This window comes from Erinaceus europaeus, chromosome 1 (assembly GCF_950295315.1).
Source record: "Erinaceus europaeus chromosome 1, mEriEur2.1, whole genome shotgun sequence".
Classification (NCBI taxonomy): Eukaryota; Metazoa; Chordata; class Mammalia; order Eulipotyphla; family Erinaceidae; genus Erinaceus; species Erinaceus europaeus.
The window spans coordinates 128,290,582-128,308,032 of NC_080162.1; the positions used below are offsets into that span (position 1 = coordinate 128,290,582).

At 36.6% G+C, this 17,451-nt stretch overlaps 1 long non-coding RNA gene across 3 annotated transcripts in view; it reads right to left on the reverse strand.

Moving 5' to 3' along the window:
• Positions 1-357: 357 nt before the first annotated feature.
• The window catches only part of LOC132542000 (uncharacterized), a 35,161-nt gene continuing 18,067 nt past the window's right edge, over positions 358-17,451 (reverse strand). Inside the window, exons 3-5 of one of the 3 annotated variants that reach the window (XR_009553122.1) lie at positions 16,847-16,986; positions 2,053-2,221; positions 358-710 (exon numbers count right to left, since the gene is read on the reverse strand). This is a non-coding gene — a long non-coding RNA (uncharacterized LOC132542000). Of the gene's footprint in view, positions 711-2,052; positions 2,222-16,815; positions 16,987-17,451 lie in introns of all 3 variants that reach the window. The other 2 variants (XR_009553124.1, XR_009553123.1) reach the window with 2 other exon arrangements.

Here is a 17,451-nt window from a genome sequence, read left to right on the forward strand (position 1 = left end):
TTTAAGACTTTATTTTATTTTATTTATTTATTTGCCCTTTTGTTGCCCTTATTTCTTTATTGTTGTTGTAGTTATTGTTGTTGTTGTTATTAATGTCATCATTGTTAGACAGGATAGAGAGAAATAGATAGGAGAGAGAAGGGGAAGACAGAGAGGGTAAGAGAAAGACACCTGCATATCTGCTTCACCGCCTATGAATGGACTCCCCTGTAGGTGGGGAGTCAGGGCCTCGAACCAGGATCCTTACATCGGTCCTTGCTCTTTGTGCCATGTGCACTTAACCCACTGTGCTACCACCCAACTCCCAGTTAGTACCTTTATATGTCTCATCTATAATATATCATAGGCTTTCTTTTTTACTGATTTAATAATGATCGACAAAATTGTAGTATAAGAGGGGTACAATTCCATACAATTCCCACCACCAGAGTTGCATATCCCATTCTCTCCATTGGAAGCTTCCATATTCTTTTATCCCTCTTTGAGCATGGACCCAGAATCATTATGGGGCACAGAAGGTGGGAGGTCTGGCTTCTGTAGTTACTTCTCCAATGGACATGGGTGTTGGCAAGTGGATCCATACCCCCAGCCTGTTTCTATATTTTCTAGTGGGGCAAGGCTCTGGAGAGGTGGGGTTCCAGGACTCATAGGTGAGGTCGTCTGCCCAGGGAAGTCAGGTTGGAGTCATGGTGGCATCTGTAACTTGATGACTGAAAAACATTAAGATACAAAGCAGAACAAATTGTTTAATAATCAGGAACCTAAAGGTAAGAATAGAGCAGATGAGCTTTGAGATCTCCATTTTGGATAAATGTAGGAAGTTTATTTAGGTATATTCCAAGGGGCCTATGACTTTACTAATTTGGGGGCTTTCTAAAAAATATGCCTGCTTATATTTTTGCTACAACAATTCATTCTGAATACAGAAGCCCAAGTTGTCAAAACATAGATAAGATTATGTCACTCACTGTCCTCCATTTGTTGATCATTCTACTCAGAGCCAGAAACCACAATTATTTCTCTGCTTGCATTATTATTCCCTCCACTGACCTCAATTTCTCAATTCACAATGTTTCTGTTTTTCCCTTTTTCTTATTAATCGTTCCCTACTGGTGATGTCTGAACTGGATCTCTCACCTAAAATTTTGTCATTTTTTTCATACCTGATTATTCACTGGTTTCTTTCTCCATAGCATGTAGCATATATTTTAACATATATTTACCATTTCTGGGTCCTACCTTTCCCAGTAGAATTTAGACTACCTAAAAGTGCTTTAAAAAGTGCTTCATTTTATAGACAAAAATGGTGCTTGGCATATGGAAAGCACTCAAATATTTTTTAATGAATGAATAAATACAAATGTATGAGGTAGCAATATTTTGTCTTTATTTTTGAAATACATTGCTTGGCATACATTAAAGAACCTGTCATCACAAAGTTAGGCTTTCCTAACTCCATAGTGGTGCTTTTGACCATTATTCAACTCAGCTAGAAAACTGGAACAGAAATTCTTGAGACCTTGGCTCTTTCCACTTCACCATGTGATCTTTTCCAACAAGTCCAAGCAAATAAAAAATAGAGTGGCCAGAATGGCGTACAGAGAGTGAGCATGTAATGCATATTTGAGAGTCTGTGCTTAATTTAAACATTAAGAATTTTCATCTGGTTGATCAGGTAAGTTACTCAGTAGGGGAGTACAGTTTTTGCCATGTGTGAGAAATCTATATAGTTCAGTCTCTGGTACTGCATATACCAGAGCTATGTTCTGGTGGTCTTTCTTCCCACCCCCAAAACACTCTTTCTCTCTCATTAAGTAACTAAGTAAATCTTTTAAATGGGATAGTCACATGGATATTAGTAACTTGTGTGAAATATAAGAGCTTTGCTTTTTATTAGAAAGTGACTTTTTTCATTAGCTAGGTGACGTTCCTTTGCTTTACTAATGGGAATGGTGATAAGAAATAGAAACTATGTGTAGTGCTTAAAATGTTGTTCTGTGCATAGTAAGCACTCATTGAGTTTCTTCTTGCTGTTAACATTATGCTTATCACCTGCTAAAGAAAATCAGACTGCCAAATCTCCCTTAAATAGGTCTGCATAATCTCAATTGCTTCCACACTCAGCTTCATTTCTTCTCTCCGCTCATACTTAGCTTCAGTTTCCAAGATATTTTGCTTTTTCCTGATCACCTAATTTCCAAAGTCCATAAACTTGTTGTGCCTGTAAAAGGAGGAAACAAAACATCAGCACTACTTTTTCTCTCTTGAAATCTCAAAAAAGGTTACTGACTTATTGTGGTTTATGTTAATGACCCAAACTAAAAAAAGCCTACATCTCCTCTCCCAGTTGGTCTGTTTTGGTTTCCTTTTTCTATTGGTTTCTTACTTGAAGTTCTGTAGTTTTGTTTTTATCTGCCCAAGGAAGTAGATAATGCAAGAAGACAAAGGCTTGAATTCTCTACTTTATCACATCTCCTTAAGCACCTGAAAGCAAGGTCTAGACATATGTTTTTGGTGTTTAATAAATCTCTACAAAATAAATAGATGAGAAAATTGAATGCATGAATGAATTGATAGGATACCTGGTTTAGATTAGAACTTTCAGACACAGTAGTTCATGAAAACACATCTGACATGTAATAGGTAAAAATGAGCACTTTAAGGATAAGTGCAACCCATAAGCAAAAGATGTACATTTTGTTTAACTTTAAGTGCAAATATTGACTTAAATTCTTCAGCCGTGACCCTTTTTATTTCCTCAGATCACTAAAGTGTGGTATTCAAAAATGGCCCAATTGCAGAAAATTTTGAAGCTTAGTTTTCATCTGTCTTGAAGGGTATTATTTTGGTCCATGGCCCACTTTCACAGACCTCTTTTCTCTTATATAGTCAGCATATCATCTGACCCCCTAATTACTGAAGAAAATCTGAATCCCTATGCTTTTGAAGTACCTATAGGTAATGTGAATCATTAGAAGCATATGTCATAAAAACTGAAGACATTTTTCAAATCACTTAAATTATAATTAATTTAATATGCTTCATATGTTTAACTATATTTAGTTTCAAGCCATATGCTTTCTTACATAAAATGGAGTTCCAGATTTTTCTATTGCTTTTAAACTACAGTATCCGACTGGAGTTGTTCCAGTATATCAAGAATTAACAATTCTACAGGAGACAAGCATGTTCTAATATCTGTAATAAATATTAAGAATTAAAAATAACTTGCCTTTCTAAAGTCTCTCTCTCTCTCCTCTCTCTCTCTTTCTCGGTTTAAATAATGCCATCTCCTAAGCTGGTTTCTTCTACATGGGCAGATGCTGGATTCATCCAACACACTGCATTTTCTCTTCAAAGGCCTGAGCGGCTAGCTTTGTTAAGAATATTGATGCCATAGTCTAAGATACACTGCTCTCATTGGTTCTTAGCTTGACTCTGCAGACATCTTTTTTCTTCTCATGAAGTCTGTTCTACAAAATGTTTTCAGATTTGTTTTTTATCCCCTTAGATATTTCCAGTTTCCCTCCAGCTTCAGAGCCAGCTATACTAAAATATGTCATTGTCTCTGTTTTAATGCTTACTGTGTCAAGGGTCCCCTTACCAAAAGTCATGTTACAGTTAAATCATGCCATAGTGGCTTGAATGACAATGAGCATGCAGGGGAAGACTGTTGACAATTCACACAGTTGCAAATGAAATCACATTAATATGGTGTGAATTGAAATATTCACCAACTAGCAACTGGTTTATCTTTTTAGATAGAAATATCCCCACTTTTTTCTTTTAAAAGTACTTAATTTGTGGCTTATCTAGAAAGTGCTAATAAATAGATATATTTTAAAAATTTCCCCCTGTTGATTTTTAACATTTATTCTATTATTTTGTAACTGGGCTGATGTTGGAATGTAGTAAATAATTCATGACATGATAAGTCATGATTCAAAGTATTGTTATTTAAATTCTATTCTACTAGTTCTTTTATGTACATACCTATAGAGAATTAATGACATTACTTTTAGGAATTTTTTTTTTGATGGGGGTGAAATATTTTTCACCCTGAAGGCCTCTTTGTTTCCATCGACATACTTTGGGTTATTTCACTCTGTAACAACCTGTTCCACTCACTGCCTCTTGTCAGACTGTTATGAAAACAATCAGTCTGATATTAATCTAGGAAAACTTTGGCAACCAGAATTTATCACCACCTACACAGCTACATTTTGAAAGGTCCTTACCCAAATACATATAAATACTTCTTTATAAAAATATGTATGCAGACAAGTCGTTTTGGACATGTGTAAATCCCTGAGAATCTGGTAGACAACATGTGATACTCCCAATTCGATGTTTGTAAACTCAAATTAGCTGCAGGAATAGTGACTTCCAGGCCAGTATATAATGCTGTTCACCAGCTGCATGGACAGGGCTGGCTATCTGCTTCTGGACTTGCTTTTGCTAATGTCCGCTGGAACATAAGAAGAAACATAAATAATTTTTCTTTTTGCAGAGACTACTTCATTAGAGACCAGCTGTAACCTTAATGATCAACAGCTGTAAGTTGACATCAGCCAAAAGAAGACAATTAAAGCATAGTAGTAACTTAGGAAATAGATGAATTGACAGGTATTGGGAGGATGCAAGATTGCTTAAAGTAATTGATGATTTAAGTAGAATATTCTGGTAAAGTTTCTATAAATTAGATCTTAATATTTTGTTTTTTAAAAAAAAAGAAACTTGAATGCTATACATCTGTGTTAAAATTTGGTCCCTGGAGCAGCACTTTTCTTAGTTATATGGAATGCTGCCTGATTCATGAGTCGGCTAATGAAGTCAATTACATTTCTTTTTCTTTTTCTTTCTTTAATTTTCTTTCCTTTTCTAGTCTCTTCTTTTCTTTTCTTTTTTTAAAGAGTTGATCTCTGATTCTTAATGTTTTATTCACACCGTTGACTCTTAGGCTGCTCTCTTCATAAATGCTCTGCCAACTTGGTTAGATTCATGAGTTTAGGTTTTAATTTTATTTTATTGTATGTCTGTTTGAGGCAAAAGATGCACTTATTACTACATACAAAAGAGCAGGTATGTTTCAAAAATATTTTCTGATTTTTTTGTCCTCAATTTTTTATTTATTTATTTAGAAAATAAAACCACTTAGAGCCTCAAATTTAAAAAGTTCTATTATCCATAAATCAAAGACAAGTTAATTTTATGTTATCTCTCAGGGTATAGAAGACATTTGCTTGAGGAAATTCCGAATACTACTAAGCATATTTATGATGCCTGTAAAATTTTGCAGGGCATGTTCCTACTCCCCTAATTGTTTAATTAAAGGAAGTGTATAACACCAAGAAATAGAGGCATTTTTTTCCAAGAATTTATTTTAACTCTGTAAATGATTCTCTGAGTTTATAAAAAGTGAGGTCTACCACTCTGTTCTTCAATTCATTGGGTTAATAAAAAGACAAGTAAATAGAGTTTCTGTATACGAATTTGTGTGCAGCTTAAATTGTTGCTAATCAACTATTGTGGACTTATATGTATGTCTTATTTAGGTTTGTGAAGTAAGCACATTCAGTGATATAATTTCAAATATCTGTTTGATGACCCCAGTGTTGGCGCACGTGGTTAAGCACACATGTTACAAATATCTGCTTGAAAGCAAGTATTCACATGATGGCCTTAGGTATAAAATATTTGTATTTGAGGGAGTGGATAGTAGGGGAGATAAAGGTTAGTAGGGGAGAAGCCTGTGCTAATCTACACATTGTCCATTTCCATCTTTGAAATTTTCCTGAGGTGATATATTTTTCCTGAGGTGTGTTTTATTTATTTATTTTTAAAAAATCTTTATTTATTTATTGGATAGAGAAGACAATCAGATATTGAAAGGGAAGGGGTATAGAGAGGGAGTGAGACAGAGAGACACCTGCAGCACTGCTTCACCACTTGTGAAGCTTTCCCCCTGCAGGTGGGGACCAGGGGCTTGAACCCAGGTCCTTGCATACTATAATGCATGTGCTTGACCAGGTCTGCCACCACCTGTCCCCCCTGTTTCTTTTCTTTTCTTTTTATTTTCTATTTATAAAAATGAAACACTGAAAAATCATAGGATAAAAGGGGTACAACTCCACACAATTCCCACCATCAGAACTCTGTATTCTATCCCCTCCCCTGATAGCTTTCCTATTCTTTATCCCTCTGGAAGTATGAAGCCAGGGTCATTATGGGGTGCCGAAGGTGGAAGGTCTGTAAATGCTTCTGGGCTGAACATGGGTGTTGGCAGGTAGATCCATACTCCCAGCCTGTCTCTCTCTTTTCCTAGTGGGGCAGGGCTCTTGGGAAGCTGGGCTCCAGGACACATTGGTGGGGTTGTCTGTCCAGCAAAGTCCAGTTAGCATCATGGTAGCATCTGGAAATTGGTGACCTCTCCAAAGAGTCTCAGGTTGTAAGCTGCTTTTTTTTTTTTTTTTTTGGAACTCATGGCCACGTGTTGTTTCCAAGTCGCCATCTTGGCACCGCCCATACTTCATTAACTTTCCTGTCCTTTTTAAACTCTAAACAATCTCAGCCACTTTATGCTGCAGCACTTCTGTAAGTTCTTTGCTTGTAGCTTGGACTCTTCCCATAGACCTTATGTCATCAGAAATGGCAAAGCCACTTTCTGACACTCTATTGATGCCCACTACCAGTTCACAGCAGATTGAAAACAAACACTAGACCCTCCAAAGAAATTGTGTGAGTAGATTCCTCTTTACACTGATGCTATCAGTTATACTATTCTACAGAGCTACCTGCTTCAAATCTGTCACACTTCCCCTCACTGCAAGAAGTGTCCTTCTTTTATGGAAAAACTTTTTCTTGCCACATATTTTTGCTAGTGCAATTTTGCAATAAAATCAGGCACTCTGAAGTCTCACAGTAAAATAGATGAGAGGAGGCACATATTAAACATACATTAAAAGCATATCCATTTACCCCCTCTCCCTGCTCTTTCTTGTCTATCAGACTCATAATGTCATAATGTTTTCCTTATTCTGGTTATTTAAAAAAAGTTTACAATTCATACTGAAAAATATTCTGGTAAAGCCTCTGGCAAATGCATACAGTAAATCAGCCCTGCCGTTGCCGAGGTTTTAATTTGCATGCCTCCATCTCTGGAAACATTCCGGAGACTTCTAAGAAAGCATTCCAGTGTCTGCCTCTGTAAGAGTCCATATGGCAAATGCCTCTGAGATCACAGAACTTTTCTTAGTTAAGGCCAAACATACCCCCTTTATGTGTGGAGTTCTCAGTAGGAGCCTAACAAAGATTCTGGAAATTATTGGGGGGGGGGGATAGTGGCAAAGTGGAGTAAAGAGAATGAAGAAAACAGTCTATTGGAAGACAAAAACCTATATTTGCTGATGAAGCAGCACTCACGTAATGCACATCTTGGAACAAAGAGTACTTCTCACTCCTAACTTCAGGAAATGAGAATGAAGAAGGCATATATCAGATGGTAGAGTTGATTAGGTTAGCAGTTCAATTAAAATTGTTAAATGTTCCCTCTGATATATACTGATTTTATATTTATTTCACTCAAGAGACACTTACTATGAATGTAATTTAAAATTTAAGAGCTAGGACTTTTTAGAGCATTTTTTTTTTACTTTCGAGGGGCACTTTTAAATTTCAAGAGCATGCAAATAAAACTTTTAAGTGTATGTTCTCCCTGCCCAGTCACAAATGTAAAATGCAGTCATTCCTCTGGTAAAAAAAAAAAAAAAAAGTACCTCACATCAGTTCTGTCTCTGAAATTCAAAATTATAACTTCAACAACATATGTGGGATCCTGTGCTAATTATAAAGGTGCTTAAAGAAAATAATGAAAGGTAAGAGAATGTTAAGTGTCTCTGTTCCCCCTAAAGGCTTTAGTGGAGTCTATTCATAACAAAAGCAATCATGTGGTGCTTTCTCTGTTCTCAGCACTTCAGCGTGCACTAGAGGTGGAAGAGTATTTTATCATATCTATTTATCTACCATGACGCCTTCCTGACTTCCCTGGGCGGATGACCACACCAATGTGTCCCAGACCCTTAATTCCCCAGAGCCCTACCTCACTAGGGAAAGATAAAAACAGGCTGGATTGACCTACCAACACTCATGTCCAGCAGAGAAGCAATTATAGAAGCCAGAACTTCCACCTTCTGCACCCTGCAAAAACTTTTTGGTGCATGTTCTCAGTGGGGGATAAAGAATAGGGAACCTTTGAATGGCAGGGATGTGACAGGGAACTCTGGTGGTGGGAATTGTGTGGAATTGTACCCCTCTTATCTTACAATCTTGTTGATAATTATTGAAGCACTATATTATTTAAAAAATAAAAATAATAAATTGGTTTGGTATTGGACTAGTAAAAAAGAGAGCATGGAGACTAGATGGTGACTCACTCAGTAGAGTTCATGCCTTGTCACTTACAGAAGGACAGGGCTCGGGCCCCCAGTCCCCATCTACTAAGGAAAAGTTTTACAAGCAAATAAGCAGCACTACAAGAGTCTCTCCTTATGTGCTCTCTCTCTTTTTCTGTATCTGTCTCTCACCCTCTATTAAACAACAACAACAAACAACAACAACAACAAAAGGCCAATAGGAATAGTGGACTTGTATAGGTATTGAGCCCCAGTGATAACCATGGTGGCAAGGAAGGAAGGAAGGAAGAGAGGGAGGTAGGGAAGAAAGATAAAAACATGAGGGGGATAAGAAATGGACTGGGAGGGAGTCGGGCAGTAGGGCAGTGGGTTAAGCGCATGTGGCGCAAAGTGCAAGGACCAGCATAAGGATCCTGGTTCGAGCCGCCTGCTTCCCACCTGCAGGATAGTTGCTAAACAGGCGGTGAAGCAGGTCTGCAGGTGTCTTTCTCTCCCCCTCTCTGTCTTGCCCTCCTCTCTCCATTTCTCTCTGTCCTATCCAACAATGATGATATCAATAACAACAACAATAATAACTACAACAATAAAACAAGGGCAACAAAAGGGAATGAATAAATAAATAAATATTTAAAAAAAAAAGACTGGGATATTCTTTTAGCCTTGCATAATTCTGCATGGGTAAAAAGAGTGGAAGGGAGGAATGAAGTTTGAATAGATGCAAATCAAGTTATACATTCTTGAATGCCTCTTAAAGGCCCTGTTTTGGGACTGGATGGTGGCACAGCAGGTTAGTGCATACATTATAGTGCACAAGGACCTAATTTCAAGCCCCTGATTCCCACCTGCAGTGGGGGAAGCTTTCAGAGCTGTGAAGCAGAGCTGGGAGTGTCTATCTTTTTCTCCCTCTCTATCTCTCTTTCCCTCTCCGTTTCTGTTTCTAACCAAAATAAATATATAAATAAATTTAAAAGAAGAAATATTCCTGGTTTTTTTGTTTGTTTGTTTTAACCCCAGGGTTATCACTGGGACTCGGGGTCTGCACTATAAACTCACTGCTCCTGTGGTCATTTTTTAGATTTTTTTTTTTTTTTTGTATAAGATCGTGAGAAATTGAGAGAGGAGGGGAAGATAGAGAGAAAGAAGCGAGTAGGATGGTAGCGCAGCTGGTTAAGCGCAAGTGGCATAAAATGCAAGGACCAGCATAAGGATCCCGGTTAGAGCCCCTGGCTCCCCACCTGCAGGGGAGTTACTTCACAGGCGGTGAAGGAGGTCTGCAGGTGTCTATCTTTCTCTCCCCTTCTCTGTCTTCCCCTCCTCTCTCCTGTTCTCTCTGTCCTCTATCCAACAATGACAATAATAACAACAATAATAATAAGTACAACAACAATGAAAAAAAACGAGGGAGAAAGAAAGACTCCTGCAGACCTGCTTTACCACTTTTGAAGTGAGCCCCCTGAAGGTGGGGGGATGGGGACTTAACCAGATGGACTTTACTTATGTGACCTTAACCAGGTGCAGCACCACCTGCCCCCCCAAAAGAAATATTCCCAAAATACATTTTTTAAGGTCTGAGTTCCCCTTTACATTATTTTTTTCTGAAAACTTTTATCTCCTTATATATTGTCTTTAAATAATGATGTTATCCTGTTATTTTACTTCAGTACATTTAAATTCTTTTTTAAAAGACTGTATGCATTGGTCTCATAGTCATGAATTTAAAGGGGAGTAGCTGGAAGCTTGTTAGATGGCAGAGGTAAAGAGGAATAAAAGAGGGTTGGGACTGGATGACATATGGTTAAGAGAATGGTGATTAGGACCCAAGTCAGCGCCACACATTTTGACCTTGGGCTCTGGCAGGAACTCAACTCCACAAGCTCAGTACATTTTCTAGTGAAAATTAGGTTACAGTTAAGGATGGAGAAAAAAGAGCCCTTTCTCGACATTGAGAAGATAGATTAGATACTTTGGAAAATACATGAAGGTTTCAGAAGCAAAAAAGAAAGGAATGGTGTTTCATAGTGAGTGCTTTAGGGAAAGAAAATTGTGTGAGGAGACTAAAGAAGATGAAGTTTTTGGGGAGAGAAATTAAGAGAAATCCCTATAAAGTAAACTCAAGCCATTGGATTTTCATCTACCTGTCTCCATTCCAAAACCTCTAGCCATCAGATGCTCAGACTGGTGTCAGGTTTGCACTGGACTTTAAAAAAAAAAATCCTTATTTATTATTGGATAGAGACAGAGATAAATTGAGAAAGGGGGAGATAAAGAGGGAGAGAGACACCTACAACCCTGCTTCTCCACATGTGAAACTTCCCACCTGCAGGTGGGGACCAGGAACTTGAACCCAGGTCCTTGTGCACTGTAATGTGAGCGCTTTACCTAGCCCCTACAGTGGTAGTTTTTGATTGACCAGTCTGAGCCCTCTCCCAGAATCTAAATTACAAGACAACCTCATTTTATTAGCTTTGTCTGGACTTGTTGCTTGTATCTTATATCTCATTTTCTCAGCAGAAAATTGGGAACAATAACATTAACTTTACTTCATGCAATTGATGTGTTTTTAAATGAAAATGCTTGTAAAAGAAAATACTCAAACTTTTTTGTTGTTGTTAGTGATTTAATAATGACAAGATTATGGGATGAGAGGGGTATAATTCCACCACTAGAGTTCTGTATCCCATTCCCTCCATTAGGGTCTCCATTTTGGAAAAAGTTAGTAGGTCTATTTTAGGTATATTCCAAGGGGCCAATGACTTTACTAGTTTTTGCCTGAACCTGACATCTGATATGCAGGTAGACCCAAATTTTTTGTCTGGGGAGATGGTGTCATAGTTGGAAAAGGGACTAGAAAACTGCATCAGGGAAGAGGGTAGCTCACTAATAGGGGAAAAGTGTATAAATATTATTGACTATAAATCCCATCGATTTGATCTGGGGCCCATAGTCAGCACAGAAGCCTCTGTAACTTCTGTATCCCTCCAGGTCTGAGCTCACATTCTGTGGTTACAGCTAGGCTGCTAATTTCAGGACCTATCTTCCTCAAGTGGTAGAGTATGTTGCCCAACATCCCTTTGGAGAATGGAACATTCCCTGCCACTGTTGATCCACATTGAAAGCAAGGACCAAAGATCTTTATGTGGTGCAGAAGGTCAAACTTTTAGCTAATGTCATATTGAATTTAATTACCTGAAATGGTGATTTCACTCCATTTTTACTATTACTTAACACTGTTTTACGGAAATATCTTTATAAAGAAATCTTTAAGACACAAATTATTCTTTAGTTGTGTACAGAATGTTTGAAACATTTTATTTTTTTCCTCTTGGTTGCCATGGACTTAACTTATCTTTCAAAGATCAAAATCAGTAAGATAAGCCATCTTCATAATATGTAATTCAGTCTAAGACAAATGATAACTTATTTCTTAGATGGTGAACACACCTATGCCTCCTTGCTTAGAGTTCTATTTAGTGATTTGAATCTTCCTTTGCTACCACTAAGCTATAATTGTCAATTGAGCTCTGAGGAAATATTCACTATTTTTTTCTCTATGTCTTCCTATATAAATTTTTACTCAAATTTGTCTCATAACACTCATATATATATGTATATATATGTATATATATATATATATATATATAAAGAAATTCACTATTCAGCTCAGAATACAGTAAAACCCTCAAATACTTTACTGTGCATTAATTCCTGAAGACATTTAATAGGGAACAAATTATTGGAAAATATACTACAGATTGGCAGACAGGATAAACATTAATGATGGGTGATCTATAGAGTAATATTAAGGTTTTTATGGGAGCAAGGAAGAAAAATATAGATTCATAGGCTTCCCTGCCTTCACACATTACATTTCCTTGACTCACCACTTAAATTTCTCTACCATCTTTATTTACATTCTAAAATTACCTGGATAAGTGTGAAAGTGTGGGTTAAGATAATAATAGCTCGGTCCTTCAGGAAGCAATACTATTGGTTCCATGAATGATAGTCATGCTCTAAGCTACTTCCCTATGAATACTGTCAAAGGAAGTCTATAGAAATTGGTGGAACAATGCATTCAACTTATCTGTATTTCAGAAGATTCCAGCAAACACAAACACCCTGCATTTCTAAACATTGTTACTTTTACATAGTTTTTCTCTGAAATTAATAAATAACTTTTTTCCCCTACCAATCCCCTCGCCTCTTTTTTTTTTTTTAACTTTTTTTGGTCATCACTTATTAGTCACCTCTCTGAGTTGCCCTTTTTTTTTTTTTTTTTTAGATTGAATGACAGAGACAGAAGCAGAGACATAGAGAAATAGAGAAGCAGTTACACCACAGCACCAACAGTACTTCCAGTACTGTGGAAGCCATGGTGGAGCCCTGGTTGCATTCATGGAAAAATCAGGCACATTAGCCAAGAGAACTTTTTCTCAGCACTCTACTCCTTTTTGTTCACACTCCAGGCTTCACATACTTTAAAGGCTTCCCTGGATTTTCTACCAAGAAGGAAAGCAATCTGATTAATTCATATTGAAATGACTCTGACTAAATGACTATAGTCTCCCTGGGGTATATTTAAGCTGTTGTTTCAAACTAAAAGATGAACTATTTAATAATAAACTTCTAATAAAACGTTATTGAAATGCAAGTGTCAGTCATCTTTGTTATCTTTAATCCTGTCTGCCTACCCCTAACAGCTATTCAGTTCTCAAGAGTTTGTTCTTATACAATCCTTCACCTTTATGTGGGTAATCTTTCAGTCTACATTACCTTTATTTTTCTCTTCCCATTTGCTACTTGACTTATGTGAAAAGTATAAAGTATTTCTCACATAGTGACATCATGATAGCAGTTACACCAAATAATAGGGGACCTGACTGATCTTCATTTATTCTTTCCTTTAGATATATTTTCTTCACTCCCTTCCTTAAAGTATAACCTCGTAACTACACAAGACAAAAAAAAAGTAAAGAATGTCCTTCACAAAACTAAATTATATCAGAAAAATGAAACAAAACACTTCTATAATCTCACTATAAAAATATTCAACCGTGATAGAAGTCATCCAGTACTCTATAGATACTGATGAAAAAATATAACAGAGATGTAGGCAGTACTTGTCATGTAAAAAAAGAAAATAGATCATGAGGTACTTATTATTGCATATGGAGAAAATATAAGGCCTTTGAGAGAGGAAATGTATATTCCCAATCCATTTGCCAATTTCTGTAATTTATCATGTTAAAAACAAAATGAAAATGACATCTCGATTTGGTTTAGACTCTTCCGTGTCTCCTTTTGCTAGATTCTGGTGAATACACCAAGAAAAAAAATGTATCAAGTATCCTATTTTTCACAGTAATATACAATGAAGTGAATTTTTATTCCCTCAAATATATCGTCAGCACCCAGTGTTCACTCATCACAGTGTTAATATAAATTAATCTCCAAACGACTTTATTTCTATCTTTTTGTAGGAAACAGAGCAGGTACATGTTTCAGGAAGATATAGGGCATTTAACAATATAATCTACACAGAAAGTAAAATGTAGAGATTCACAAATCCATTACTACTACTAGCGTTTGCCAAATCCATTATAATCCAACCATATCATGCTTTCTGTGGGTGGAGATGCAGGAACTAAACTGCAATGCAGGTTACGGTAATAGAATAAATTTGTATATCTTTATATTTTTCCAGTATAAATTCCAATCATACCACACCTCACAATTACTCTATTCTTTTTTAAAAAATATTTTTAAATTTTCTTTATTTAATGCATATTTTTATTATCTGTTATTTCTTTGATAGAGACAGGCAGAAACTGAGAGGAAGGGGGAGACAGAGAGGGAGAGAGACAGAGATATACCTGCAGCCCTGTTTTACCACTTGTGCTTTCCCCCCTGCAGCTGGAGACCGGGGCCTTGAACCTGAGTCCTTGTGCTTTAAAAACATATAAACTCAACCAGGTGCACCATTGGTTGGCCCCCTAAAATTACTCTGTTCCAAATTATCGTGATTGATAATTCATCCTGATTATTGCCCTTGTCTCACAATTTGTACTCTTAGTCTTTTTTGCTTAATCCTCAAAACAGCATCAGGGAGGCTATGCCCTTACACCAGTGACATATGTCACCCTTCAAATTATTACAAAGGCTTTCTATCCTCTTCAGAGTAATCTTAAAGTCCATACAAGACCTGCACAAAACTCTGTGTACTTTGATCCCGTGCTGGCATTTCCTGTATCAGTTACAGCCACATTGATTTCCAAATTGCTTTTTTGTTGCACCTCCCCAAGCCCTTTGGGCTTTTGTATTGGCTACTGCTTTAGTGGGAAGCATCAAGGATCACAAGACTTTTCTGTACTGATAGAAACATCCTGTATCTGTGTTGTCCAATGTAGTATTTATATGATACTAGTAGGCGCTATACCAGCAACTTGCAACTTGAGTCATTATCCCTTAGATAACAGTACTGAGCATTCTATTCTTCCTTAGTATCTTATGTCACTGTACATCAAAATTCAACATCTCTAAAAATCCTTACTCTTCTGAATTCTTTTTTTTTCTTTTTTTATTTTTAATTTATTTCTTTATTGGGGAATTAATGTTTTACATTCAACAGTAAATACAATAGTTTGTACATGCATAACATTCCCCAGTTTCCCATTTAACAATACAACCCCCACTATGTCATTTATCATCCTTCATGGACCTGTATTCTCCCCACCCACCCACCCCAGAGTCTTTTACTTTGGTGCAATACGCCAATTCCATTTCAGGTTCTACTTGTGTTTTCTTTTCTGATCTTGTTTTTCAACTTCTGCCTGAGAGTGAGATCATCCCATATTCATCCTTCTGTTTCTGACTTATTTCACTCAACATGATTTTTTCAAGGTCCATCCAAGATCGGCTGAAAATGGTGAAGTTACCATTTTCCCCACTGCTGGTGGGAATGTAAATTGGTCCAACCTCTGTGGAGAACAGTCTGGAGAACTCTCAGAAGGCTAGAAATGGACCTACCCTATGACCCTGCAGTTCCTCTCCTGGAGATATATCCTAAGGAACCCAACACACCCATCCAAAAAGATCTGTGCACACATAACGTTCTTAGCAGCGCAATTAATAATAGCCCAAACCTGGAAGCAACCCAGGTGTCCAACAACTGATGAGTGGCTGAGCAAATTGTGGTATATATACACAATGGAATACTACTCAGCTGTAAAAAATGGTGACTTCACCGTTTTCAGCCGATCTTAGATGGACCTTGAAAAAATCATGTTGAGTGAAATCACTCTTCTGAATTATAAAACAGCCAAGTCAATTAAAAACTATGATTTCATGCATCAGATCCTGATTTTCCAAGTTAGTGTATAGTTATTTGCAAAGCCAGTGTGTAACCCTTACTCTAGCTGAGAATTCAGTGTACCTTTTTATTTTTTTTCTCCAACTATAAAAATAAAATGTAACACAGTGGGTTAAGTTCACATGGTGCAAAGTGCAAGGAACGTAGTAAGGATCCTGAATAGAGTCCCCAGCTCCTCACCTGCAGGAGGGTCGCTTCACAAGTAGTGAAGCAGGTCTGCAGATGTCTGTCTTTATCTCCCCTCTTTGTCTTTCCTTCCCCTCTCGATTTCTCTCTGTCCTATGCAACAATAATATAAACAGCAACAACGATGGCAACAAAAATGGAAAAGGTGACCTCCAGGAACAGTTGATTAATGTGCAGGCACTGAGCCTCAGCCATAACCCTGGAGGCAAAACAAAACAAAGCAAAACAAAATATAAAAAGTATATCAATTAAAAACAAACAAATAAACAATAATTTTCAGGCTAGGTTAAGAAAAACAAAGACTTATTACTGAAAATAAAGAATCTTTCAAATGAAAAAAAATTATTCAGAGATCACTTTCTGACTTAAAATTTCAAATTTACTATCACCTAGAAGATTGTCATTTAACACTATTATATCCCTTTATGTTTAGCCAAATCAGATCCTGCAAACCTAATCGCCTAAAATGTTTTTCTCTTACAAAAGTGATTAGAATTTTTTTACATGCAACAAAATTTCTGAATGTCTTCCAGAAAGTTTAACTGGTATGTTAATAAAAACTACGAGATAAATTCTTTGACAATAATAAGTAGGTAGCAGATCTAGGAGAAACGAAAGGTACTAGTAATGAATCATAGATTTCATTGTTTTCTTGACTAAAAAAAATGGAGTTGAATCTGTTTGATTTTATCTAGCTAAACATTGAATTTAGTAACTTTTTTTTCTTGTTGATCTTGAAAGAGGAAAATAAAAAGGTATTGAATATACCCATGTTCCCAATAGGATGTTGTATGTTTATACTTATAACCATTCCCATACCACCCCCACCCTAAAAATAAAATGTCTTACACATATCATCAAGCTATTTCAGCATGATTACCTCCAGGTTAAGTACTACCCTCTGAAGCAGATGGTCAATTGCCAGTCTAATGGAAGAAATAGTTTTCTTTCCTCTCATCACTGAATATGCTTTTTTAATACTCCTCGTGCCAGTAAATTGCTCCAAGTTCAAATAGTTCCCTGTATATCATAAAAAAACAGAATAATTGAGGCTGTCACATAGCCTCTCTTTGGCTGTTTTTCCCTTTGTATAAGAAATCACTATATTTTCATATAATTACCTTATAATAACACAATTAAGGGAATACCATGACAAAGTCTTACAACTCTATCATAAATAAAATTGTAACAATATGTAAGGTAAATAATAACAATTATCATGAAGTTCCCAGAGTAAATAATGTCTATTTTCACCATTGACTAGTTTGCCATGAACCAGAATCCTTTATTGTTAAACAAAGTATATTAAAAGTTACCCTTCGTTTGAGCCAACAAGAAATTCACCTGAATAGTGACCCTGCCTTGTCATGTACACGACCCAAATTCCAGCTCAGCCAAACAGCACTGGAAACTACAATGCTATAATATCTTTTTCTCTCTTCAACTATTTTCTTTTTTATATATTTTATTTATTTATTTCCTTTT